The following is a 4,673-nucleotide window of genomic DNA, read 5'->3' as shown; positions in this document are numbered from 1 at the left end:
GCCAATCTTTTTCCAAATATTTCGAGATTCATAAGGAACATGTAAAAGAAGTAAGTTTTGAAACATTTAAGAGCCAGTCATCTATTTGTGGAATTAAAAATGTGAATTTCATAAGGGTAAAATAATCTTTCTGGGTTATGAAGTTACTTGTAAGGGTCTGAAATTGGATTAGTCAAAGTTACTATAATGTAAAATCGAATTTACACTATAACATGGCGTAAGCACAAAAGCGGAAATGTGCTTACACACAAAAAAATCCAGATGCATGATTCTGCGCGAATGGCAACTTCCACGTTCTTCCTCTACATAAATCCTGGTCAGTGTGAAAAGTAACGCATGTGCTCGCTCCTGCGGTCCCGCCCCGTATCCTCCCAGAATTACGCTTCTTTGAATATGCAAATCAATATAAATAGCCCTTAAGCTCAGCGTTCTGAAAAAAGGCAATGGCAAAAGCACGGGGGTGAAATAGAAGAAGTTCAGCGAATACCAAGTGGAGGCAAGGAAAAATTTACTGTTTGTTGGTTTAAACACTGGTATAAACAACAACAGGAAGCTGATTGAGTGACATAGAGTGTCGGAGAAAAGTTCATAAAGTAACACAGTGCCTGAAATAAAAAAGAAATTGTCAGATATCAAAGTCGCAGTGAAAAGGTGAGTCGTAGCCCACTGTCTGAGTGTCATATGAAAGCTTATTAGGGTACAGAGAAAAGAAAAATAGGCACACAGTGGGAAAAAAGCATGAAATGTCAACTTTAATCTCGAAATTTCCACTTTAATCACGTAGTTTATTTTGTCATTAAAGTAGAACATTAAAAACTTCATCTTAAAATCATTTAATCTACTAGTTTCTCAAATCCCATCGTAACTAAAGTAGCACGTTGCTTTGTTTTATATTTGATCTACTGTGCTCTATTTGTGTGAATCACTACGTGCTTCTGGGCTTTCTCTTCCTCCGACAGGACACAGAATCTATTACATTTGTAATATTACAGCTCTCTGAATAATTAAAATACAGAGATGTATACTTGATAAATGAAGATATGAGTTAAAGCATGTTATTAAACATGGGAACACAGTGATACAGTGATTGTGTGCAACCTTCGATGAAATAATTTATTGCAGCAGTACTGTCTCTTTCAAAAGTACTAACCCCCAATTCCTATCCTTACTTTTGTTTCTCCAAACACCCTACACAATCAGCTCTGTAAGAGATGTTAAGCCATCTGTAAGCTTAGAATGCAGATTCTTTAAAACTTTTAAGGAACATTGAAATATCTTCGTAGTACATGTTTAATTATTCTATCCTTCCAGTGTTGCGCCAGTCCCAGCAAGCATACAGCGCGAGGCAGGAATAATCCATGAAAGGAGCACCAGATCCTTGCTAGCGCAGCGACACTGTGTCCTCACACGTTTAATTATTAACAATATAGATTATTTAAATGAAAAAAGTTTTATCTGTATAATATAATAACTATATTTTGCTGCATTTCATCTTAAAAATGATATCATCATCATATGTAAATACGCACTTTATAAAGTGGCTCAGGTTGTGCAATATTATAACTGTAGTGCAAGTTTACAATGAAGTGATTGTAGTAATAAATACAAAGAGTTCTACAAGGAGCACTTGATGGACTGATTGATTGCGTTTATAGTTCTTTCAATAAAACTGTTTCTGAACCACGAGGTCCATACAGGAAAGGTTTTAAAACATTTGCTGTGTGAGAGCAGTTCAAATGGGCAGCATGGCTGAGGCAGCGTGTGCTTGATGCTGTATACTTTCTGAGCAGCTGCTGTAGATCTGTAATTCCCCACTCAGATATAGTGATATAAATACTCTGAGTGGTGCAGTGAGAGTAATATGGAAAAAGATGATCCACTGTGGCAACACCCAATGGGAGCAGTTGAAAGTAGAAGAAGAAGGTGCAGTGAGAGTAACAACTCTAAAGTAGCTATGGTATTTGGAATAGTTTGGTCAATCCGTGGACCATTATATTGTTACAGGTTAATTACAATTAGATGCATTAAACTAATAAACAATATGCGGTTAATTTCAGTATATTTATAAAGCTGTGTCAGGGATGTGGGTCTAGAAGAAAGGGAAACAACACTGGAACAGTAACACTGCTTTGACGCTGCGCCAGTCTGCAAAACCGAGTGCAGAAATTGCATATGCCAGGGTATGAGCTACCGTGGAAATGTGTATGGTTTTACACCAAGTGTAGGTTTTATACATCGTGATTTTAACGTGGAAGCGGGCTTACGCAACATTTTTGTGCGTACGTATCATTTAAACATGAGGCCCCAGGATATTATATGCCATATCTTGATAGAAAGTATAATAAAAAAACAGATCTCTTGGTTGTGGAGACTTTAGAATTGTTATTTGTTTATACATTAATTATTTTTTACCAATCCACTTGTAACTTCACACAAGAAGTACAAGTTAACTGCAGTATACTGGGTTCTTCTTAACTGGCCATCAGAATTTCAAAGCAATTTCAATTCAATAAAGTTAGCACCTTTAAGCAAAAGTGCAGATGTAAAAGAGTTTGGTTATGATGCTTTTGTTGATAAAAGATTTAAAGATGCTTGAACGAGAAGGTTTGCATATCAGTAAACTTCTGGAAAAATCATAGGGACTATGTTTGTGTGTTTCTCCTAAAAATTGTATTGCAGGATTTCAGGAAAGCTTCAAGAAAGACAAACTGTTGTTTCTGTTTAGCATCATTAAGTGACATTCAGAAAATAGAAGTACAACAAGAAATGTTTCAAGAAAGAACACAACAGGGGCATGATGATTTAATTAAAGCAAACCACAAGTCTGTCAGTGGTGTGAAAGCTGAATGTGCGTTGAGTAACCATATGACTTTTCCTCACCCTGTAAACTGTCCTTCTTCACCATTTTCTTGAGGCTGTTGTGCCTTTTTAGTTGAGTGTTTGTTTGCACAATTTTCCATATGACCACTCTAATAAAGTTAATCGGCCACAAAAAAATTTCACAAGCCTTTTGTTCCAAAAAAACAAATAGTGGTACACTGGACACTGTTGAGACTCTTACCTTTGAGGAATGATAGTTTAGTGCTCAAAAAAGAGAAGACTTGGCAAATTTTTATAGACTTGAACGATATTATGGAACTTGCATTTTCAAAGAAATTTTCTGAGGAAACATTGTGCTCTTTGGAGTTAAAACTCTCAGGACACTGATAACTCTTTCAAGAAGTGTTTCCAAATGAAAAGCTAAAACCCAAAAACCATTTCATAGAGCATTATCCAAATATGATAAGATGTTTTGGCCCCTTAGTTGATCTGTGGAGCATGAGATATGAATCTAAACATAGTGTTTTCAAGAGGGTAGTTCACATTTCATTCAATTTTAAAAATATGGTAGTTACTTTGGCAAAAAACAGCATCATTTATTGCAAGTTTGTGTTTTGGACACACCCAATGTTTTTAAGCCTTTATTGCAACCTGGCAAAGGGGGTCCATATCCAGTTTCTTCAACCGAGGCTTAAGGATGTTATCAGTAAATAGTATCCATAACAGAACAATTTGTATCTCATAGATATTATATGCTTGCGTGGAACTAGTTACTCAAAAGGTTTGGTAATATCTGTGGGTTCTTCTTCTGGTCTACCTGACTTGGCTTTTTTTTAGAATATTTTAATAGTAAATGGTGAAGTTTCATTTGTTGTTGAAAAACAGAGCTCATGGTACCCTGAACATCTTCGGTCATATGAAGTTACAAGGTGCAACTATGGAGATGTAAATATTGTTCATCCAGACTCTCATCCTCTTACACCTTACAAATTCAGGGCAAAGCTTTTAATTTCTCAAGAGATTTATAATTTGTTAGCCATTTAATGTAATTCTGGGGAACTTGTTTTTTTTTAATCTTGTTTTTTAGTCAAATTTGTCACTGTTTACTTCGAGTTATTTTCTTACCTGACAGTATACAAAAAGTGTCCATTCCCAATCATTCTTCACTTAATGACCTCAAAGAAATTCTATCTGAAAAACTACAGATTGAGAAAAGATTTTCAATGCAGTATGAAGATCCTGAATTTGATTATCTATTATCTATCTACTTTACTGCAATCTATGAAATGTCCAGGAACTTCCACCTGACATAGCCACTATAAGCCTTTTTTGAGAGCTAATGTTGAGCCCAATAGAACAACCTGACAAAGAGTTATTAGGTATTTCTTTTGACACTTTAGATACAGCAAGTCTCGTATCAATATAATTTATATCAAATCAGAGTATAAAAAATAACATGCATTTTTATTTCAAACAAATCTAATCCACTTCAGGTGTGTGGGGGTAGTATAAGACAGTATATATGTTTCACATGAACACTTAATCAGATTAAGCTAAAAGAAACAGCACCCTCAAATTGAAAAAGAGTTTAACAGATTTGTGTAACTACAATACTTTGATGATTTTTTTCTACACCTACATCTACACCTTTTGGCAGAGTAAGTTTATTTCTGAGAGAGCCAGGTTATATGTTCAACGTTTACACTTTTACTTCATAGAAAATATTGAAGATCATTATAAAGTGTGTTTGTGGGCCACTGAAGTTGCAGTTAGTTTCACAGGTCATGGTATGTCATTTTTTAACTGGATCAGTCCAGAGCAGAGTCACGTGGTGTAGGTTTGTGCATGAGCCT

Source organism: Polypterus senegalus, chromosome 3 (assembly GCF_016835505.1).
Source record: "Polypterus senegalus isolate Bchr_013 chromosome 3, ASM1683550v1, whole genome shotgun sequence".
NCBI classification, from domain to species: domain Eukaryota; kingdom Metazoa; phylum Chordata; class Cladistia; order Polypteriformes; family Polypteridae; genus Polypterus; species Polypterus senegalus.
This window is presented reverse-complemented; position numbering follows the sequence as displayed.